The 25799-nt window shown below is 39.9% G+C and overlaps 1 long non-coding RNA gene across 1 annotated transcript; it reads left to right on the forward strand.

Moving 5' to 3' along the window:
- Positions 1-442: 442 nt before the first annotated feature.
- On the forward strand, positions 443-24477 carry LOC138895100 (uncharacterized). Its single transcript, XR_011409295.1, has 3 exons — positions 443-596; positions 690-769; positions 24206-24477. It is a non-coding gene; the product is annotated as an uncharacterized lncRNA (long non-coding RNA).
- The last annotated feature ends 1322 nt before the right edge of the window (positions 24478-25799 follow it).

A 25799-nucleotide genomic window follows, 5' to 3' on the forward strand; every position in this document is an offset into this window, starting at 1 on the left:
CTCCATTTTAAGTTCTTTTTTCCAAATAATCCCATCTGTAAAGTCAAACTTTCTCATCACTAAAGTTTTTTCCTGATAAGAGGATCTGTTACATTTATGATTCTTCCTCATTTGTATGAGGTAATTAGATTTCGTAAATTTGCAATCAAGGCAGATTATTAATAGTGTGTTTATTGTTTTTCTTTTTAAAATTAAATGCCTATAGACATATAAATTTAAAAAATAAGGGTGTTCCTTAATTAGATTTCGAAATGTCTAGCTAAGGAAATGAGATAATACCAAATTGATATTTTCTAGCTAATCTACAACAATATATTAAAAAAAGGAACCTATTTAGTTAAAAGTTAGATTACTATTTTACCCTTTTCTTAATAAATTTGTACCAAATTGCCCTTCTGTTAAAAAATGTTTTTAAAAAAAGAAAAACCCTCACGTGAACTGCCCAGTGAACAGACGCAACCTCGGCGATAGGCGCTTCTCTCTGAAATATTAACGATCATCTTCCCAACAGTTGCACCAGTTGATTTTGTACTCTTTAAAATTCAAACTCCATGGCAATTTCCTCTCAATCTTTTCTTTCTCTACTAAAGCAACAGGTATGGAATCTGAACTCTGCTTCACCAAATTCTTATGTTTTTCAATTTGTCTTCTCCTATTCATAGTTTTTCCACAATCTCCTTGCTTATCAGGTCTCTGGCGCCAATACTATTTCATCATCTATTTTTACCGCAAAATCGCAGCCGATATTTATCTCTCGCAAAAACAATTTGTAAGTCCCTTGGTTTTGTTTTCCTAATGATTTTTATGTCAATCATTGTTCACAAAAAATAACGTGGGTTATGTTCTCTGAATTAATTCGAATTTGGACATGAATTTTACTTTGCTCCCTTGATGACCGTTTACTTTAATTTGTGTTTACCAACTTACTTCTCTTTGTTTCTCCATTGCTTTTCTTTACTTCTGTTGCTTCATAATCCCTTCTTTAATTTTTTATTTAAATGTTTAGCATGGTAAAACTGAATCAAAGAGACTCAGTTTATGGTGTGCTGTCATGACCCGAAATTTTCACCTTCAGAACCGTGATGACGCCTAACATTTCACTTGCTAGGCAAGCCAACATTAAAATAATCTTAACTCGGTTGCTAGGGATCTCTGAATTTGATTCCGGGTATACGCCCAAGTCCCAATTCACGATACGGACCTACCGAAACTGTCAAAATACTGATCCGAGTCCATTTGCTTAAAATGTTGATCAAAGTCAACTTAGTTGAGTTTTAAAGCTCTAATTCACATTTTAATCCATTTTTCACATAAAAACTTTTCGAAAAATTTTACGTATTGCGCACGCAAGTCGAGAAATGATAAATAGTGCTTTTCGAGGTCTTAGAACACAGAATTAATTATTAATTTTAAAGATGACATTTTGGGTCATCACATTCTCCACCTCTAAAACAGACGTTCGTCTTCAAACGAAGTTAGAAAAAAAAAATACCTGAGCTGGTGAATAAGTGTGGATAACAACTGTGCATATCATGCTCGGTCTCCCAAGTCGCTTCCTCGACCGGATGACCCCTCCACTGAACCTTCACGGAAGCAATGTTCTTTGACCTCAGTTTTCGAACCTGTCTATCTAAAATAACCACTGGTTCCTCAACATAAGATAGATCCTTGTCCAACTGGACCGAACTGAAGTCTAACACATGAGACGGATCGCCGTGATATTTTTGAAGCATAGAAACATGGAATACCGGATGAACTGCAGAAAGACTAGGTGGTAGTGCAAGTCTGTAAGCCACCTCTCCAACTCTATCAAGAATCTCAAAAGGCCCAATATACCTAGGGCTCAACTTGCCCTTCTTCCCGAACATCATCACACCCTTCATAGGCGAAACCCGGAGCAATACCCGCTCCCCAACCATGAATGCAACATCACGAACCTTTCGATCCGCATAACTCTTCTGTCTAGATTGGGCTGTACGAAGTCGATCCTGAATCAACTTAACCTTTTCCAAGGCGTCCTGAACCAAGTCTGTACCCAATAGTCTAGCCTCACCCGGTTCGAACCAACCCACTGGAGACCGGCACCTCCTACCATACAAGGCCTCATACGGAGCCATCTGAATGCTTGACTGGTAACTATTGTTGTAAGCAAACTCCGCAAGTGGTAAGAACTGATCCCAAGCACCTCCAAACTCTATCACACACGCACGAAGCATATCCTCCAGTATCTGAATAGTGCGTTCGGACTGCCCGTCCATCTGAGGGTGAAATGCTGTACTCAACTCTACCCGAGTACCCAACTCATGCTGTACTTCCCTTTAGAACCGTGATATAAACTGCGTACCCCGGTCAGAGATGATAGGTACTGGTACGCCATGGAGTCTGACAATCTCGCGAATATAGACCTGAGCCAGCTGCTCCGAAGAGTAAGTAGTAACCACAGGAATGAAATGAGCTGACTTGGTCAATCTATCCACAATCACCCAAGCTGCATCGAACTTCCTCTGAGTCCGTGGGAGCCCAACAACGAAATCCATAGTGATCCTCTCCCATTTCCATTCTGGAATCTCTAGCTTTTGAAGCAATCCACCCGGTCGCTGATGCTCATATTTCACCTGTTGACAATTTAGACACCGAGCTACATACCCTACTATATCTTTCTTCATCCGCCTCCACCAATAGTGCTGTCTCAAGTCCTGATACATCTTTGCAGCACCCAGATGAATGGAGTACCGCGAACTGTGAGCCTCCTGGAGAGTCAACTCACGCAAGTCATCTACATTGGGTACACATAGTCTGCCCTACATCCGTAATACACCGTCATCTCCAATAGTGACTTCCTTGGCATCACCGTGCTGAACTGTATCCTTAAGGACAAGCAGATGTGGGTCATCATACTGACGCTCCCTGATACGATCATAAAGAGAAGAATGAGAAACCACACAAGCCAAAACTCGGCTAGGCTTGGAAATATCCAACCTAACAAACTGGTTGGCTAAGGCCTGAACATCCAAGGCTAAAGGCTTCTCTGCTACCGGTAAATAGGCTAAGCTGCCCAAACTCTCCGCCTTATGACTCAAGGCATCGGCCACTACATTGGCCTTCCCGAGATGATAGAGAATAGTGATATCATAATCCTTAAGCAACTCTAACCATCTCCGCTTCCGCAAATTAAGATCCTTCTGTTTAAACAGATGCTGTAGACTCCGGTGATCAGTGTAGACCTCACAATAGACACCGTACAAATAATGCCGCCAAATCTTCAAGGCATAAACAATAGCCGCTAACTCAAGGTCGTGTACAGGATAATTCTTTTCATGCACCTTTAACTGTCTGGATGCGTAGGCAATCACCCTACCGTATTGCATTAATACTGCGCCGAGACCAATACGCGATGCATCACAATACACAGTATAAGACCCTGAACCTGTAGGTAATACCAATATTGGGACTGTAGTCAAAGCTGTCTTGAGCTTTTGGAAGCTCTCCTCACATTCTTCGGTCCACCTGAACGGAGCACCATCTGGGTCAATTTGGTCATAGATGCAGCAATAGAAGAGAAACCCTTTACAAATCGGTGATAATACCCAGCCAAACTAAGGAAACTCCGGATTTCCGTAACTGAGGACGGTCTGGACCAACTCTGCACTGCTTTAATATTCTTCGGATTTACCTTGATTCCCTCGCACGAAACTATATGACCCAAAAATCCCACTGAATCAAGTCAGAATTCACACTTTAAAAATTTTGCATATAACTTCTTTTCTCTCAAAATATGAAGCACAGTCCTCAGGTACTGTTCATGATCTTTCCGACTCCGGGAATACACCAGAATGTCGTCAATAAACACAATGACGAAAGAATCAAGATATGGCTGAAATACACTATTCATTAAGTGCATAAATTCTGTTGGGGCGTTGGTCAGCCCAAAAGACATCACAAGGAACTCGTAATGACCGTACCGAGTCCTGAAAGCAGCCTTCGGGATATCTGGCTCCTGAATCTTCAACTGATGATAGCCTGAACGCAAGTCGATCTTGAAGCTGATCAAATAGGTCATCAATACGTGACAATGGATACCTGTTCTTCACTGTAACCTTGTTCAGCTGGCGGTAATCAATACACATCCGCATAGAACCATCTTTCTTCTTTACAAATAAGACAGGAGCACCCCAAGGCGATACACTGGGCCGAATAAAACCCTTATCCAGCAATTCCTATAACTGTTCTTTTAATTCTTTCAACTCTGCTGGGGCCATACGGTATGGTGGAATAGAAATGGGCTGAGTACCCGTTAATAAATCAATGCTAAAGTCAATATCCCTGTCGGGTGTCATACCTAGAAGATCTGCTGGAAATACATCAGGAAAATCCCTTACTATAGGAACTGGCTCCACAGTAGGAGTATCAATACTAACATCTCTCACATAGGCCAGATACGCATCACACCCCTTCTCAACCATTCATTGAGCTTTAAGAAATGAAACAACCCTACTAGGAACATGATCCGAGGTACCTCTCCACTCTAGCCGCGGTAGACCTGGCATAGCCAACGTCACTGTCTTGGCGTAACAATCAAGAATAGCGTGATAGGGCGATAACTAGTCCATGCCCAAAATAATATCAAAATCCACCATACTAAGCAATAATAAATCAGCTTTGGTCTCAAAACCACTGATAACAATTAAACACGACCGATACATACGGTCCACAATAATAGATTCACCCACGGGTGTAGATACATAAACAGAAGAACTCAAGGAATCACGTGATACGCCCAAATACGGGGCAAAATAAGATGACACATAAGAATAGGTGGAGCCTGGATCAAATAAGACTGATGCATCTCTATGACAGACCAGAATAATACTTGTAATAACAGAATCGAATGCAAAGGCATCTGTCCTAGCAGGAAGGGCATAATATCTGGCCTGGCCTCCCCCTTCAGGGCGACCTCTACCTGTACGACCTCCACCTCTAGCTGGTTGTTCAGGTGGAGTGGCAACTGGTGCAGTAATCATGGCCTGAGAAGCCTGAGGACCATGTGGAATAGGTGGGGCCTGAGAAATCCGTGGAGGTGCACCCCTCCTAAATCTGGGGCAATCCCTCATGATATGACGAGTGTCACCACACTCAAAAAAGCCCTCGGAGGACGTGGCTGCTGGGACTGGCTCGGGTCTGATCGACTAGACTGTCCGCTGAAAGCACCCCGTACAGGAGGTACAACAGATACTGGCGGTGCATAATATGGAACCTAAGGTCTGGGAGTAGCCGGAATACCACTGGAAGCTGGAAGTACTGAATGAATAGGACGGCTCACCTAACCTCTACCATGACGGGCTGCACTGGGGCACGAGAATTATTATATGTTCCAAAATCCCGGGGTCTCTTAGTTTCCCGCTCTTCCCTCTCCCGAGTCCGCATACCTTCCAATCTCCTAGCAATTGACACCACCTGTTGGTATGTGATGTCCATCTCTAGCTCTCGGGCCATACTATATTTGATACTAGGGTGAAGACCCTCAATAAATCTGCGAACCCGCTCTCGAACAGTAGCAACTAAGGCTGGTGCATGCTTGGCCAAATCACTGAATCGGACCGCATACTCTGACATGGTCATAGAACCCTGGCGCAGCTGTTCAAACTCTGCGCGCCATGCATCTCTAAGTCTCTGAGGAACATACTCCCTTAAGAACATATCTGAAAATTGAGTCCAAGTGAGTGAAGCTGCCTCAGCCAGACTATCCAATTCATATGCCCGCCACTACTGGTAGGCTACTCCTCTAAACTGGAATGCCGTGAAAGAAACCCTAATGGAATCCACAATACCCATAGTACGAAGGATACGGTTACATTCCTCCAGAAAACCCTGAGCATCCTCTGAAGCTAAACCGCTGAAAGTGGGAGGGTGATACTTCTTATACCTCTCGAGCCTGAGCTCCCCCCCTGAAACTGTTGTCCTAATCTCAGGACGAACTGGGACAACTGGCTGCACTGGTATAACCTCTGGGGCATGGTCAACTTGGGCCCGTGGCTCTGGAATACGGGCGGCGGGAGTCTGTGCTCCTTCCCCGGCCTAAGATGTGGCAGGAGCAAGTGGAATTAACCCTGCTTGAGCTAGAGTGCCAAACATGCTCAAAAACTGGGCAAGAGTCTCCTGAAGTGCAGGAGTAGTAACAGGCGTATCAGGTGCCTGCTCTCCAACTGGAGCTACTGGTGGCTCTGGTGCAGCAGCTCGTGCAGGTGCTCTGGCTGCACCACGTGGTCTTCCTCGGCCTTTGGCTCAGCCTCTGCCCCAACCCCGGCCTCTTGCGGCTCCCACGGGGGTCGTAGTTGTCTGATCATCAGATCCAATTGTGCGTGTCCTCACCATCTGTGAGAGAATAGAAAGACAATTGTTTAGAACTTTGAAATCAACAAAGGCGCACGATAAGGAATCAAAGAAGTGAATATTTCCTAACAGTTCCATAGCCTCTCGAAGATAAGTACAGACGTCTCCGTACCGATCCGCAAGACTCTACTAAACCTGCTTGTGACTCATAACACCTATGAACCTAGTGCTATGATACCAACTTGTCACGACCCCAAATTCCCTGCGTAGGATGTCGTGATGACACCTACTCTCTAAGACTAGGTAAGCCTATCAATGCGGAATAAAAATCTAAATCTGAAATAAATAAACTATAATTCAAACAATTTCAACTCCCAAAACCTGGTAGAAATAAGTCACAAGCTTTTAAGAATTTATTCTCTATGTCTCTATACATCAGAGTTTAAAGCAAATAAGGAATACAACATTATAAGATAGAAGGGGACTATGGAGTCTGCGGACGCTGGCAGATATACCTCGAAGTCTCCTCGTACAACTAGTTTACTGATGTGTGGTCTGATAAGATGTACCTGGATCTGCACAAAACGATGTGCAGAAGCATAGTATGAGTACACCACAGCAGTACCCAGTAAGTGCCAAGCCTAACCTCGGTAGAGTAGTGACGAGGTCAGGTCAGGCCCTACTGGAGAATAAATAATAGCATGGTAAAATGTTTAAACAATATTATAAGATAAAATGATAATGGAAATGAATCAAGTAGTATGTTACATTTAATTACATCAAATAATGGCAAATAAATACCTCGTGGAAACAAATCAGAATTCTTTTCAACTTTAAGAAAATCACAACAATAATCAAAGGCAACTGCGGCCATAAATCAATATCAACAAGGGCACTCCCGAGGTACCGCCTCGTAGTCCCAAATCATAAACAAATTCACAATATCTCATATCCTTATCTCACCGCGGGAGCCTTCACAATTTATTTTAAAGAAAACATCTTTTCCGAAATAGCATCCCGCGATTTAGCCATCCTTATCACACCGCATGACTTCTAGTAGTTCCCCCTACTAGCCACGCGTATCAAGCTACCCTTATCTCACCGCATGCGTTTCAATACCCAGACCTTATACCACCGCATGCGTATCAATATCACAATATATCACAATTTGCACCTCAGGTGCTCAAATAATTTAATTTTCCAAAATAATTCAACAACAATATTTTTTCACAATAAAGAGCTCACTGCTCCATCACAATGAGTACGAAAATCTTATAAAAATATTCAGGAGTAAATAATTCAGGAAAATAATACTTTAAAATCTTTAATACGTTGCTTCAATATCAAGTATAAAAATGTTAATTACTTCATATTAATAATATTTAATTTAAAGAAAATCAACCTTCAAATAATGCACAGAATAAAAGAAACCAAGTTCCAACTAAACAGATAAAACAATTAGCAGGAAATGGTCAAGCAAATTTAAAATATAAACATTAAATCAATAATGAAGAATATAAAAAAATGAAATAATTTAATTAATGCGCAACAATGATCTACATAATTTAAAACATAATCTTTCATATTTAGCCCGTGTACACACTCGTCACCTCGTGTACACGACTTTTCACACATTACAATTATCAATCCTAGGGGGAATTTCCCCCACACAAGGTTAGACAAGTCACTTACCTCGACTTGCTCCAATTTAATCAAGTAACATGTCTTTTCCTCGATTTTCCAACTCCGGTTGACTCGAATCTAGTCATAATTAATTCGATACAGTCAACAAATATTATAGAATCAATTCCATAAGAAAATACTATATTTTTCAATAAAACTCCGAAATTAACTCAAAAATTGTCCGTGGGACCCACGTCTTAGAATTTGGAGAAACTCACAAAATCCGACAACCCATTCAATTACGAGTCCAACCATACCAGTTTCACTCAAATTCGACTCTGGATCGACATCGAAATTTCAAAAATTCGTTTCTATGAGATTTCTAAATTTTTCTCAAATTTCTATTTCAAAACACTAATTAAGTGGTGAAAACAATGATATATTCGTTTATATTGACCAAATCCGAGTTAGAATCACTTACCCCAATGTTTTTCCTTGAAAATATATCAAAAATCGCCTCTGCTCAAGCTCCAAGTTGTTAAAAATGACGAATGGGACGAAGCCCCCCTGTTTTTTTTATAACTTACAGATCTGTCGAGGCTGACCTCGATCATGGAGTACGATCCTGGACCTCGATCATGGGGAGTCTGATCATGGGGTCCGATCTTTATGGACCTCGATCCTGGGCCTCGATCAGTGGCCTTCGAGCTTGCCTTCGATCATGGCCCTCGAGCCTTGCCTTCGATCATGGCTCTCGAACCTTGCCTTCGATCATGGCTCTCGAGCCTTGCCTTCGATCATGGCTCTCGAGCCTGCCTTCGATTCGATCATGGCTCTCAAGCCTTGCCTTCGATCCTCGGCTCGATGTCTGGGCTCGATTTATGCAGTTACAGCAGAAGAAAATTGTAGCAGCTTTTTAAGTCCAACTTTTGATCCGTTAACCATCCGAAACTCACCCGAGGCCTTTACGACCTCAACCAAATATACCAACTAGTCCTAAAACATCATACGAACTTATTTGAAACCTCAAATCACATCAAACAACGCTAAAATCACGAATCATGCGCCAATTCAAGCTTAATGAAACTTAGAATTTTCAACTTCTACATTCGATGTCGAAACCTATCAAATCAAGTCTGATTGACCTCAAATTTTACACACAAGTCATAAATGACATAACAGAGCTGTGAAAATTTTCAGAACTGGATTCCGACCCCGATATCAAAAAGTCAACTCCCCGATCAAACTTTCAAACTTCCAATGTTTTGACTTTGTTGATACCGGATCCGTATTTGGTTTCGAAACCCGATATAGCTCCATTACTATATTTATGATTTGTCTGCTAAATTTGGTGAGAAAAGGAGTTGGTTTGACGTCATTCGGACACCCGGGTGTTAAAATAAAAATTCTAAAGTTTTCTTAAAATTTTTATTTGATTTGGAGTCTGATTCATAGTTTTAGGCGTTAATTTGGTGTTTTGATCATGCGAGCAAGTCCGTATAATATTTTTGGACTTGTGTACATATTTGGTTTGGAGCCCCGAGGGCTCGGGTGAATTTCGGATAGGCTACGAGTGGTTTGGAACTTAGAAAATCTGGTTTTTATTTAGCTTCAGCTGTCATCTGGTTTCCTTCTTCGTGTTCGCGAAGGCACAACCGCGAACGCGAAGAGTGAACGGGCTGGGTGGGTGTCACGACCCGAAATTTCCACCTTCGGACCGTGATGACGCCTAACATTTCACTTGTTAGGCAAGCCAACATTAGAATAATATTATCTATTTTTTAAAAATAATTTTTAAATTTATTAATAACAAAGAACAAATGCGGAAGTAAAGTCTAAAATATAGTGAATAATCCATAAAAATAACGGTGTCTAAATACCATCACAGAATTGGTGTCACAAGTGCAATAAATACAAATAAAGGTCTGAATAAAATAAAGCTATCTGGAAACAAACACACACCTAAAGTAAAGTAGACGGGGACTCAGAACTGCGAACGCCGTGCAGTTATATCTCAAGTCTCATCTGAATAGCTGAAATCCGAGCAAGTCTACGGTACGCCACTGGGACCAACTCCAAAATCTGCACAAGAAGTGCAGAGTGTAGTATTAGTACAACCGATCCCATGTACTGGTAAGTGCTGAGCCTAACCTCGACGAAGTAATGACGAGGCTAAGGCGGGTCATTTACATTACCTGTACGCAATATTAGAAACAACAACAATAATAGAAATAAATCAAGTAACTCATTTATAATAATTGAAGCCAACTCAGCAGTCATGACCAATTATAATTTCTATCAATTCAGTTGCAGCGTGCAACCCGCTCTCACAATATATTCACATTCAATTCTATTGCAGCGTGCAACCCGCTCTCACAATATATTCATTTTTAATCAAGTCTGTTGCGGCGTACAACCCGATCCTCCAATATGGACTCTTAATAAGTCTGTTGTGGCGTGCAACCCGATCCTCCAATATAGACTTTTAATAAGTCTGTTGCGGCGTGCAACCCGATCCTCCAATATATTCATTATAATCAATTCTGTTGCGGCGTGCAACCCACTCCTCCAGTATATTCATTTACCAATTCTTATAGAAGGAATTTTTCCAATAAATGCAACAATTAATATGAAATTATAAGACCACAAGCATACAATAATTATGATTTATTCATGAAACAGACAATGTCAAATAGCAAATTATTATAGAAATCAAGGAGAAAATAGGCAATTTAATATTTAATATGCTAAATGTCAAATAACAATTAGGACACATAATTCAAGTAGCATGTAACAATTAATGCAGGAATTCAAGAATTAATATTTGGCAAAGAATATGAGAGAAATAATTATTATAATAATTAATTTATGATTTAAAATAATTTATGATTTTTTAAGTAATTATGCAAACAATTAATTTGATGACGTATAGACACTCGTCACCTCGCCTATACGTCGTTCACATGCATTTCACATAACAAATAATTTAAGGGGTTCTATTCCCTCAAGTCAAGGTTAACCACGATACTTACCTCGCTTTGCAAATTCCAATCAATTATTCAACCACAACTTTTCCTTTTAAATTTGCCTCCGAAAGTTTCAAATCTATTCACAAACAATTCGATATATTCAATACGAATCATAGGAATTAATTCCATATGAATTTACAAATTTTTCGGATAAAAATCCGAAATTCATTAAAATATTCGGTAGTGGGACCCACATCTCAAATCCCGGAAAAACTCACGAAATCCGAACACCCGTTCCGATATGAGTTCAACCATACAAAATTTGTCCAATTCCGATATCAAATGGACCTTCAAATCTTAATTTTTTGTTTTTGGAAAGTTTTACAAAAATTCCAATTTCTTCCATCTAAATCCGAAATAAATGATGAATATAGGTTTAGATTTATGAAATACAATCACTATATGATAAAAAATACTTACCCAGTTTGAAATGGTGAAAAACTCCTTTGAAATCGCCCCTAAGCCGAGTTATAATTGAGGGTTTGTACAAAATGAGAAAAATCCCTTTTTGGTTCTGTTTTAAGTCACAGGGGTCAGGCCTTCTTCGCGTTCGCGAAGGGTATGTCGCGTTCGCGATGAGTAGCAGCCTGTGGCTTTCGCATTCGCGAGTCCTCCTTCGCGTTCGCAAAGGTTTTCCCCCTGGACTTTGCGTTCGCGAGGCATTGCTCGCGTTCGCGATGAAGGAATGATCAACCCTCCCCCAGGTGTGCCTAACACTATGCGTTCGCGAGGAGCTGGTCGCGTTCGCGAAGGGTAATGCCCCCATCGCTTCGCGTTCGCGACCAAGCCTTCGCGTTCGCGAAGAAGAAAACTTCAGCTGCCCAGTTTACTCTTCGCGTTCGCGAGAGTACCTTCGCGAACGCGAAGAAGGACATGCCAGAACACCTGCTGCAGCAAAATACCAGATTTTCAAAGTCCAAAAAATCCTGTAGCCTATCCGAAACACACCCGAGCCCTCGGGGCTCCAAACCAAACATGCACACAAGTCCTAAAATATCATACGAACTTGCTCGCGCGATCAAATCGCCAAAATAACACCTAGAACTACGAATCGGACACCAAATCAAAGGACGTTTTCAAGAAAACTTTAAAACTTAATTTTTTTACAACCGGACGTCCGAATTACGTCAAATCAACTCCTATTCTCACCAAATTCCTCAGACAAGTCATAAACATTATAGTGGACCTATACCGGGCTATCAAAACCAAAATACGGACCCGAGGTCAATAAATCCAACATTAGTAATTTCTTAGAAATCATTAAGCTTTTAAGCTTTTAATTTTTCATCAAAATTCCATATCTCGGGCTAGGGACCTTGGAATTCGATTCCGGGCATACGCCCAAGTCCCAAATCACGATACAGACCTACCGAAATTGTCAAAATACTGATTCGGGTCCGTTTACTCAAAATGTTGACCAAAGTCAACTTAGTTGAGTTTTAAAGCTTTATTTCACATTTTAATCCATTTTTCACATAAAAACTTTTCGAAAAATTGTATAGACTATGCACGCAAGTCGAGGAATGATAAATGGTGCTTTTCGAGGTCTTAGAACACAGAATTACTTATTAAATTTAAAGATGACATTTTGTATCGTTACATTCTCCACCTCTAAAACAACCGTTCGTCCTCGAACGGAGTTAGAAAAAAAAGTACCTGAGCTGATGAATAAGTGTGGATATTTACTCCGCATGTCCGACTCGGACTCCCAGGTAGATGCCTCTACCGGCTGACCTCTCCATTGCACCCGAACTGAAGGATAACTCTTTGACCTCAACTGTCGAACCTGCCGGGCTAGAATAGCCATCGGCTCCTCCTCGTAAGTCAAATCTTTGTCCAATTGGACTGAGCTGAAATCTAACACATGGGAAGGATCACCATGATATTTTCGGAGCATAGACACATGGAACACCGGATGAACCGCTGATAAACTAGGTGGTAATGCAAGCCTGTAGTCTACTTCACCCACCCTTTAAAGAATTTCAAAGGGTCCGATATACCTAGGGCTCACTTGCCCTTCTTTCCGAACCTCATTACACCTTTCATAGGTGAAACCCGGAGCAATATTTGTTCTCCAACCATGAATGCAATATCACGAACTTTACGGTCGGCATAACTCTTTTGCCTAGACTGAGCTGTGCGAAGTCGATCCTGAATAATCTTGACCTTATCCAAGGCATCCTGTACCAAATCGGTACCCAACAACCGAGCCTCTCCCGGTTCAAACCAACCAACTGGCGATCGACATCGCCTTCCGTATAATGCCTCATATGGAGCCATCTGAATGCTCGACTGGTAGCTATTATTATAAGCAAACTCCGCAAGTGGTAAGAAATGATCCCAAAAACCTCCAAAGTCTATAACACAAGCGCGAAGCATATCTTCCAGTATCTGAATAGTGCACTCTGACTGTCTGTCTGTATGTGGATGAAATGCTGTATTCAACTCCACCAGCGTGCATAACTCATGCTGTACAGCCCTCCAGAAATATGAGGTAAACTGCGTTCCTCGATCTGAAATAATAGACACGGGCACACCGTGAAGGCGGACAATCTCACGAATGTAAATTTCAGCTAACCTCTCTGAAGAATAGGTAACTGCCACTGGAATGAAATGGGCTGACTTGGTCAACCTGTCCATAATGACCCAAACTACGTCAAATTTTCTCTGAGTCCGTGGGAGTCCAACAACAAAATCCATAGTGATACGCTCCCACTTCCACTCAGGAATTTCTAACTTCTGAAGCAAACCACCAGGTCTCTGATGCTCGTACTTAACTTGCTGATAATTCAGGCACCGAGCTACATGTCCAACTATATCCTTTTCATTCTCCTCCACCAATAATGTTGCCGCAAATCTTGATACATTTTGGCGGTACCTGGATGAATAGAATACCTGGAACTGTGTGCTTCTTCAAGAATTAATTCACGAAGCCCATCCACATTAGGCACACAAATACGACCCTGCATTCGCAGAACCCCATCTTCCCCCACAACAACCTGTTTGGCATCACCGTGCCACACCGTGTCCTTAAGGACAAGTAAGTGAGGATCATCATACTTCCTCTCTTTGATGCGCTCATATAAAGAAGACCCAGCGACTATGCAAGCTAGAACCCGACTGGGTTCTGAAACATCTAACCTCACGAACTGATTAGCCAAAGTCTGAACATCTGCAGCTAATGGCCTCTCACCAACCGGAATATACGCAAGACTGCCCATACTCACAGCCTTTCTACTCAAGGCATCGGCCACCTCATTGGCCTTTCTGGGGTGATACAAAATGGTGATATCATAGTCTTTCAACAACTCCATCCATCTTCTTTGCCTCAAATTAAGATCATTTTGTTTGAACAGATACTGGAGGCTATGATGATCAGTAAATACCTCACACGAGATACCGTAGAGGTAATGCCTCCAAATCTTCAGCGCATGAACAATGGCTGCCAATTCTAAGTCATGAACAGGATAATTCTTCTCGTGAACTTTCAACTGCCACGACGCATATGCAATTACCTTGCCATCTTGCATTAATACTGCACCAAGCCCAATGTGAGATGCGTCACAATTTACCGTATACGATCCTGAACCTGTGGATAATACTAACACTGGCGTCGTAGTCAAAGCGGTCTTGAGCTTCTGAAAGCTCAACTCACATTCGTCTGACCATCTGAATGGGACACCCTTCTGGGTTAGTCTGGTCAATGTGCTTGCTATAGATGAAAACCCTTCCACGAACCGACGATAATAACCTGTCAAACCCAGGAAACTCCGGATCTCTGTAACCGAAGTAGGTCTAGGCTAATTCTGAACAACCTCAATCTTCTTAGGATCCACCTTTATGCCTTCTGCCGATACAACATGTCCCAAAAAGGCAACTCAGTCTAACCAAAACTCACATTTTGAAAATTTGGCATATAACTTATTATTCTTCAAGGTGTGAAGCACACTTCGAAGATGCTGCTTATGCTCCTCTCGACTGCTGGAGTAAATCAAGATATCATCAATGAATACAACCACAAAAGAATCCAAATAAGACTTGAACACCCGATTCATCAAATCCATAAATGATACTGGAGCATTTGTCAACCCAAATGACATCACTAGGAACTCGTAATGTCCATACCGAGTCCGAAAAGCTGTCTTAGGGACATCAGATGCCCTAATCTTCAATAGATGGTAACCAGATCTCAAATCAATCTTCGAAAATACCTTGGCACCCTGAAGTTGATCAAATAAGTCATCAATTCTTGGCAGCGGATATTTGTTTTTGATAGTGGCCTTGTTCAACTGCCGATAGTCTATACACATCCGCATCGAGCCATCTTTCTTCTTTACAAATAATACTGGTGCACCCCAGGGTGAGACACTGGGTCTAATGAATCCCTGATCAAGCAAGTCTTGTAACTTCTCTTTCAATTCTTTCAACTCTGGCGGGGCCATACGGTACGGTGGAATAGAAATGGGCTGAGTGCCCGGAGCCAAATCAATACAGAAGTAAATATCTCTGTCGGGTGGCATCCCTGGCAGATCTATAGGAAATACTTCTGAAAATTCACGAACAACTGGTACTGAGTCCATAGAAGGGACATCCACACTCGGATCGCGAATATAAGCCAAATAGGCTAGACACCCTTTCTCTACCATACGCCGAGCTTTCATATAAGAAATAACCTTGCTGGCTGAATGGCCAGGAGTTCCTTTACACTCTAATCGAGGTAAGCCCGGCATAGCTAGGGTCACTGTCTTGGCATGACAATCTAATATAGCATGATAAGGGGACAGCCAATCCTTACCCAAGATGACATCAAAATCTACCATATCAAGAAGTAGAAGATCCACACTAGTCTCAAGATTACCAATAGTAACCACACACGAACGATAGACATGATCTACTACAACAGAGTCTCCCACCGATGTAGATACACACACAGAAGCACTCAGAGAATCACAAGGCACAACCAAATATGAAGCAAAATAGGAGCACATATAGGAATAAGTAGATCCTGGATCAAATAGAACTGAAGCATCTCTATGGAAAACTGGAATAATACCTGTGATCACAACATCAGATGACTCGGCCTCAGGCCTAGCTGGAAAAGTATAAAATCGGGGATGGGCCCCACCACTCTGAACTGCGTCCCTGGGACGGCCTCTGACTGGCTGGCCTCCACCTCTAACGGTCTGACCTCCACCTCTAATGGCCTGACCTCCACCTCTAATAGCCTGACCTCCACCTCTAGCTGCCTGACCCCTACCTTTAGCTGGCTGAGCAGGCGGTGAAGCAACCGATGTCGGTATGATGGCACGAGAATCTTGCTGAGATCTTTTACTCGCCGATCTAGGGCAATACCTCCTGATGTGACCAATGTTCCCACACTCATAACACCCATCCTGATGCCATGGCTGCTAAAGCTGAAGCTGACTTAAATGGGCTGGATAACCACTGTAGTAACTCTGGAGTGGTGGTGCACTGATAGGAGCTGAATGTGCACTGAATACTGGCTGCCCAGAGTAAGGCATAATAGGACCGTGACTCCCTGAAGCACCGGGAGATGCATGAAGTGCTGAATGAAACGGTCTGGGAGGATGACCCATACCAAAATTACCCCTGCCTCCAGACGAGGCACCACTGAAACCACCGAACTAACGAGGCCTCTTATCAGACCTCTGCCCTCTCTCCTGTGCAAGAACCACTCGATCCTCCTGGCGACATTAGCAGCCGCCTTAAAAGAAATCTCATTTCCGGTTTCCTTGGCCATCTGAAGTTTGATAGGGTAAGTGAGTCCCTCAATAAACCTCCTCACTCTCTCTCCCTCCGTAGGTAGTAAAAGGAGAGCATGACGGGCCAAATCTACAAAACGGGACTTATACTGAGTAACAGTCATACTGCCCTACTGTAGACACTCAAATTGCTTGCGGAATTCCTCTCTTAGTATGATAGGGAGGAACTTCTCTAGAAATAGCTGAGAGAACTGCTCCCAGGTAAGTGCAGGTGATCTAATTAGCCGGGTCAATGTATAATCTCTCCACCACCTCTTGGCAAAACCCGTCATCTGGAATACAGCAAAATCAACTCCATTGGTCTCAACTATACCCATGTTTCGCAGCACCTCATGGCAGCGTTAAAGTTAATCTTGTGGATCCTCAGAAGGTGTACCACTAAAGTGAACTGGAAAGAGCTTAGTGAACTTATCCAGTCTCAATAAGGCCTCAAAAGACATGGCGGGCCTATCACCGGTCTGTACCACAACAACCGGCTGAACTATCCCAACTAGCGGGGCTGCTGGAGCCTGATTCTGGGGAGCCATCTGCTCCGGAGCGGGAGTAGTGGGAGTTTGTGCTCCTCCCCCAGCCTGTGAGACGGCTGGTGCCACTGGAAATGTACCATTCTGGGCTACACCCTCCATAAGACCTTCCAAACGGACTAGAGCGTCCTGAAGTACTGCAGTGGCTATGAATCCTTCCGGGACCTGAACTGGTCCAACTGGTATATTCTGAACTGGGACCTCCTCCTGAAGGTCTACCTGAGGTTCTAAAATAGGTGTAGCTGCTCGAGCTCTGGACTGAGCTCTACCTCGGCCTCTGCCTCGGCTTCTAGCATGACCTCGGCCTCGACCTCTACCCCTGGCCATAGTTGCCACCGGGGGCTCTGGTCCCTGTCCATCGGTAAAGGTATTACGTGTTCTCACCATCTGCGAGAGAATAAGAGTAGAATGGTTCAATCATCGATGATAGAATAAAATCGCACGACAGAATAAGAAAAAGTGATATTGTTCCTAAACTTCATAGCCTCTGAGAGATAAGTACAGACGTCTCCGTATCGATCCTTCAGACTCTACTAAGCTTGCTCGTGACTCGTGAGACCTATGTAACCTAGTGCTCTGATACCAACTGTCACGACCCGAAATTCCCACCTTCGGACCATGATGGCGCCTAACATTTCACTTGCTAGGCAAGCCAACGTTAGAATAATATTATCTATTTTTTAAAACAATTTTTAAATTTATTAATAACAAAGAACAAATGTGGAAGTAAAGTCTAAAATATAGTGAATAATTCATAAAAATAACAGTGTCTAAATACCATCCCAGAATTGGTGTCACAAGTACACGAGCTTCTAGAATAAATAAAAATAAAGGTCTGAATAAAATAAAACTGTCTGGAAACAAACACACAGCTAAAGTAAAGTAGACGGGGACTTCAGAACTGCGAATGCCGTGCAGTTATACCTCAAGTCTCCTCTGAATAGCTGAAATCCGAGCAAGTCTACGGTACGCCGCTGGGACCAACTCCAAAATCTGCACAAGAAGTGCAGAGTGTAGTATCAATACAACTGACCCCATGTATTGGTAAGTGCTGAGCCTAACCTCGACGAAGTAGTGACGAGGCTAAGGCGGGTCACTTACATTACCTGTACGCAATATTAGAAACAACAACAATAATAGAAATAAATCAAGTAACTCATTTATAATAATTGAAGCCAACTCAGTAGTCATAACCAATTATCATTTCCATCAATTCAGTTGCAGTGTGCAACCCGCTCTCACAATATATTCACATTCAATTCTGTTGCAGCGTGCAACCCGCTCTCACAATATATTTATTTTTAATCAAGTCTGTTGTGGCGTGCAACCCGATCCTCCAATATGGACTCTTAATCAAGTGTGTTGCGGCGTGCAACCCGATCCTCCAATATAGACTCTTAATAAGTCTGTTACGGCGTGCAACCCGATCCTCCAATATAGACTTTTAATAAGTCTGTTGCGGCGTGCAACCCGCTCCTCCAGTATATTCATTTACCAATTCTTATAGAAGGAATTTTTCCAATAAATGCAACAATTAATATGAAATTATAAGACAACAAGCATACAATAATTATAATTTATTCATGAAACAGATAATGTCAAATAGCAAATTATTATAGAAATCAAGGAGAACATAGGCGGTTTAATATTTAATATGCTAAATGTCAAATAGCAATTAAGACACATAATTCAAGTAGCATGTAACAATTAATGCAGGAATTCAAGAATTAATATTTGGCAAAGAATAGGAGAGACAAAATATTATAATAATTAATTTATGATTTAAAACAATTTATGATTTTTCAAGTAATTATGCAAACAATTAATTTGACAACGTATAGACACTCGTCAACTCGCCTATATGTCGTTCACATGCATTTCACATAACAAATAATTTAAGGGTTCTATTTCCTCAAGTCAAGGTTAACCACGACACTTACCTCGCTTTGTAAATTCTAATCAATTATTCAACCACAACTTTTCCTTTTAAATTTGCCTCCGAAAGCTTCAAATCTATTCACAAACAATTCGATATATTCAATACGAATCATAGGAATTAATTCCATATGAATTTATAAATTTTCCGGATAAAAATCCGAAATTTATTAAAATATTCGGCACTGGGACCCACATATCAAATCCCGAAAAAACTCACGAAATCCGAATACCCGTTCCGATACGAGTTCAACCATACAAAATTTGTCCAATTCCGATATCAGATGGACCTTCAAATCTTAATTTTTCATTTTTAGAAAGTTTTACAAAAATTCCAATTTCTTCCATCTAAATCCGAAATAAATGATAAATATAGGCTTAGATTTATGAAATACAATCACTATATGATAAAGAACACTTACCCTGTTCGAAATCGTGGAAAACTCCTTTGAAATCGCCCCTAAGCCGAGTTATAATTGAGGGTTTGTGAAAAATGAGAAAAATCCCGTTTTGGTTCTGTTTTAAGTCATAGGGGTCAGGCCTTCTTCGCGTTCGTGAAGGGCCTGTCGCGTTCGCGATGAGTAGAAGCCCGTGGCTTTCGTGTTCGCGAGGCATTGCTCGCGTTCGCGATGAAGGAATGTTCAACCCTCCCCCAGGTGTGCCTAACACTACGCGTTCGCGAGGAGCTGGTCATGTTCGCGAAGGGTAATGCCTCCATCGCTTCGCGTTCGTGACCAAGCCTTCGCTTTCGCGAAGAAGAAAACTTCAGCTGCCCAGTTTACTCTTTGCGTTCGTGAGAGTACCTTAGCGATCGCGAAGAAGGACATGCCAGAACACCTGCTGCAGCAAAATACCAGATTTTCAAAGTCCAAAACATCCCGTAGCCTATCCGAAACTCATTCGAGCCCTCGGGGCTCCAAACCAAACATGCACACAAGTCCTAAAATATCATACAAACTTGCTCGCGCGATCAAATCGCCAAAATAACACCTAAAACTACGAATCGGACACCAAATCAAAGGAAGTTTTCAAGAAAACTTTAAAACCTATATTTTTACAACCGGACGTCCGAATCACGTCAAATCAACTCCGATTCTCACCAAATTCGGCAGACAAGTCATAAATATTATAGTGGACCTATACCGGGCTTTGGAACCAAAATACGGATCCGAGGTCAATAAATCCAATATCAGTAATTTCTGAGAAATCATTAAGCTTTCAAGCTTTTAATTTTTCATCAAAATTCCATATCTCGGGCTAGGGACCTCGGAATTCGATTTCGGGTATGCGCCCAAGTCCCAAATCACGATACGGACCTACCAGAATTGTCAAAACACTGATCCGGATCCGTTTGCTCAAAATGTTGACCAAAGTCAACTTAGTTGAGTTTTAAAGCTCTATTTCACATTTTAATCCATTTTTCACATAAAAACCTTCCGAAAAATTGTACGAACTGCGCACGCAAGTCGATGAATGATAAATGGTACTTTTCGAGATTTTAGAATATAAAATTACTTATTAAATTTAAAGATGATATTTTGGGTCATCACAGTGGGATTTTACCCTACGCGAACGCGAAGGGCTGTATGCGAACGTGAAGTGGAGGGGGGCTGCCCTTCGCGAACGCGACAGTGTATAGAACTCGGTTTAGGGGCGATTTCAAAGGAGGTTTTCACGATTTCGAGCTGGGTAAGTGTTCTTTATCATATAGTAATTATATTTCATAAATCTAAGTCTATATTCATCATTTATTTCAGATTTAGATGGAAGAATTTGAAATTTTTGTAAAACTTTCCGAAAACGAAAATTTAAGATTTGAAGGTCCATTTGACATCGGAATTTGATATTTTTTGTATGGTTGGACTCATCTCGGAATGCGTGTTCGAATTTTGTAAGTTTTTCGAGATTCGAGACGTGAGCCCGACTGATGATTTTTGAGATGAATTTCAGATTTTAATATTGAAAATTAGTTAATTCATATGGAATTAATTTCTACGATTTGTATTGAGTATATTGAATTATTTATGACTAGATTTAAGGATTCCGGACATGAATTAGCGAGGAAAAGTTTATTGGAATCTTGAGTTGGTTGCAAATCGAGATAAGTATCGTGGTTAACCTTGATTTGAGGGAATAGAACCCTTGAATTATTTGCTACATGAATTTCATGTGTATCGATGTATATGCAAGGTGAAGAGTGCCTATACTTTATCAAATTAATTATTTGCATAATTATTTAAACATCATAGATTGTTTTAAGACACGAATTAATTGTTATAATAGTTGTTTCTCTCATATTCCTCGTCAATTATTAATTCCTGAATTCATGCAATAATTGTTACATGTTTATTTGATTTATGTGTCTTAATTGCTACTTGATATTTAGCATATTAAATATGAAATTTCCTATTTTCTCCCTGATTTTCATAATTAATTGCTACTTGTCATTATTTATTTCATAAATAAATTATAATTATTGTATGCCTTGATGCTTAATAGTTTCTCATTGAACGTGGTGTTTATTGGAGTTTTTTTTAATTATATTTAAGTGTTGTTAAAATATATTGGGGGATCGGGTTGCACGCCGCAACGGAAATGAAAATGAATATATTTGGGGATCGGGTTGCACGCCGCAACAGATTTATTTAAAGTTTATATTGTTGGAGCGGGTTGCACGCCGCAACGAATTTAATTGAAATGTTATATTGTTGGAGCGGGTTGCCCGTCGCAATGTAAATAAATTGAGGGATTATGACTGTTGAATTGACTTCAATTATTGATATTATTTACCGGTCTTACTACTATTCCTATTATTGTTGTTGTTATTATTATTATTATTATTATTATTATTATTATTATTATTATTATTATTATTATTATTATTATTATTATTATTATTATTATTATTATTATTATTATTATTATTATTATTTAATGTAAGCGACCTGCCTTAGCCTCATAACTACTTCGTCAAGGTTAGGCTCGGCACTTACAGAGTACATGGGGTCGGTTGTTGTCACGACCCAAACCGATGGGCCGTGATGGGCACCCGGTATCTTACTCAACCTAGTACCAACGTAACGTACCTTTCTTATTACATCATCATATACACGTGACATATGGGCCTAATAGGCCAACATGATCATTTATAAACTCAAAACATAGGCCGACAAGGCCGTACAATCTTATATGTACACGACATATGTCTACAAGCCTCTAAGAGTACAGAAATATCATAAAGGTCGGGACAAGGCCCCACCATACTAATCAGTACATGTCCTAATCATACTGACCACATAAGTAACTCCGGAGCAAAATGGAGCGCATCAACTCCTTCCGCTGAGCTGATAGCCTACTTGGAGGACTCTCAACCTGTCTATTAGGACCAGCGGGCATGAAACAGAGCGTCCCCAGGCAAAAGGGACGTCAGTACAAATAATGTACCGAGTATGTAAGGAATGAAAATCAGTAAATAATAGACATGAGGAACATGGAGTAAAAGACTCAACATGTAAATCTGAATAACTCTGTGAATAAATAATATTTACAATGCCATGCATATGCGTATAAATGTCATACCATGCATAGGTATATGCGTTCATAACATCATCAAGCTTCTGAGGGCATCCCATCACATCATCTCGGCCACTGTGGGCAAATCATCAACGTATATCAGCTGATAGGTGGTGGTGCGTATATATCGCTGTAACCTTTTCCCCATATCCCATATAAATATAATATACATATATACGCGTATATAACGCCATCTGGTCATGGGTCAATGTACATGTATAAATGCATGAAATGCATAAGAAATACGTTAATAAAATTTTTTCAGAATGCCATAAAAATCAATATGCCTGTCGGATAAACTTTATCAAATACGTATTTTTCTGAGACCAATGAACAAAAGATATAATAATAATTCACATGGGAAATCAAGAATATAGACACCCCTAATATTTTTATGAATAGAGTCATTTATGAAAGTTGTGTATTTTGCTCGTTTCATTTGTATCATTTGGATCATGCCAAAAGAAAGAAGGGATAGCCTTTACATACCTGGAGTAGGAAAAAAAATCCGTGTGATATTCTTGAGAAGGATTACACCGTACTCCCTTAAAATCGAAAAATCCCGTTGCTATTATAATATGGAGTGACTATCGTCCTTGGCTTTGTATTCTGTATAATTCGTTTGCCGAATGAACTTTGGTATTCCTTCAAGATAAGAGTTCTTTGCATTTGAATAACCCACTTACAAAATGAATTCTTGATATTCATTCAAGATAAAAGTTCTTTGCATTTGGCATTTTGTATCACCCACTTTCCAAATGAATTTTGTATTAATTCAAGGCAAGTGTAGGGATAAGTATTAAGCCTTCTCTTTCCATGTGTTATCTTAATAGATTGCTCAAAGTCAAGTCATCTCCAATCCTCCTCTACTTGCTGCCACGTGGGGTTGTCCCCACCTATAATTATTCACAAATTCTTAATTATATGGTTAATCTTCCATTAAACTAATAATTAATCAATTATCCACATAATTAAAAATTATCTTAAATTACTTAAAATACTATTTATTTTTAATACACCCTTATACATCATACTATTATGGTCATATGGTACCTTGTACGACACTAGTTCATAAATACCAGATATTTTAGCTCGGGCCATATTTTATCCCAAAATGTCAAACTTCGACGAAATTCATTTTCTTCGATTTGCTTACCCTCCCACCTTCACGAATTTACTCATCACTTTTTCGAAATAGCATAATGCTTATAATCCCAAAATAACCTCAAAATAATCTCATTCCCGGACTTACGTCGATTAACTTACGACGAAATTTTAATATATGAAAATGCAGGATGTAACATCTCATTCCTGAGTTTTCATCAACTCACTTATGGCATATTTTCACATACGAAAATATGGGGGTATAACAGTTGTACTCATACTACACTCTGCATTTCTTGTGCAGATTTCGGAGTTGGTCCCAGCGGCGTACCATAGACTTGCTCTGATTACAGCTACCCAGAGGAGACTTGAGGTATAACTGCACAGCGTCCGCAGTTCTGAAGTCCCCGTCTACTTTATTTTAGCTGTGTGTTTTTTTTCATACAGTTTTTTTTATTCAGACCCTTATTTGTATTATTCTAGAAGCTCGTGCACTTGTGACTCCAGTTCTGGGATGGTATTTACATATCGTGATTATTATGGAATATTCACTTTATTTTAGACTTTATTTTCGCATTTGTTTCTTTGTTATTAATTAATTTAAAATTGTGTTAAAATGAAAAATTATATTCTAACATTGGCTTGCCTAGCAAGTGAAATGTTAGGCACTATCACGATCCCGAAAATGGAAATTTCGGGTTGTGACAAACATCATCACATAAATTAGAGCAGGAGGAGTAATATTATACTCTTTGAAGTTATACGATATTTGTTTGGTTGTGATACTAAAACGTATACAATCAATCTCTCAAAATGTTACATCACCTTTTCATTTAATATTTATTTTACAAAACATATCAAGTAATAATATTTTCCTTATATTGTAATGATCCTTTTAAAATAACCTACTAACTTTTTTAGTACAAAAAGAAGAATTCTAATTATATCGCAAATTGGTGTTGAGTAAGAATAAAAAAAATTCACATTGCTTATAAAAATTGAAACAAAAAATTGAGGAGATCAAGTTACAAGACATTTAACTAAAGAGAAGACACATGAAGTTGAAAAGGTTGGTGCAATCGAAATTCAAGATAAAGAGATAAACACTAAGATAATAATCGAGAACGCCAAAATTTTTGAAGAAAACAATGGCGATCCAATATAATTATCATTTGGAACGGTAGAAAAGAAAATACAACTAGAGTATCATATATAATGAAGTATATACTTCATTACATGATTATCATAAAATCAAAATGAGTAAAAAAATCATATGTATTTAATTAAAATTTGATTGTTCATCTTTATAGATTTAGATAATATTCAATCATTTTGACTTCGAGAAATAAGTGACGATACACATTGATTATTTACACAAACTTATATTTTATTCTTTCATGTATAATGTTTTCCTCAATTGTTTTTAAATTTTATTGATATTAATTTATAAAATCATGTATATATGACTCGGTATACACGTGCAACGCACGTGACGAAAACTAGTATATATATATATATATATATATATATATATATATATATATATATATATACTAATTTTATTTTTTTTCAAAATTAGTGATATTCTGGATATACACATTTATTTTTCGAGATATCCGTATGTTACACAATGTTGTAGCAGACTTGATCAGTATTTTATTACAACTTATAGTTGAATATTATTAATCGATAGTTTATGAAATTTAACATTGCTTAATTGACTAGTCGACATTTGCTTAATTGACAAGTCGACACAATTACTTGGAAGGGTTGCATTCACGTATGATCACGAAATTTTGCTGACAATAATTTTAAAACCACAAAACGTTTTTATATCAAATTAAAGTAATTAAACTTTACACACTATAATGTTACAATTATACAACTATTTTTTGTCA

Source organism: Nicotiana tomentosiformis, chromosome 7, assembly GCF_000390325.3.
Source record: "Nicotiana tomentosiformis chromosome 7, ASM39032v3, whole genome shotgun sequence".
Lineage (NCBI taxonomy): Eukaryota > Viridiplantae > Streptophyta > Magnoliopsida > Solanales > Solanaceae > Nicotiana > Nicotiana tomentosiformis.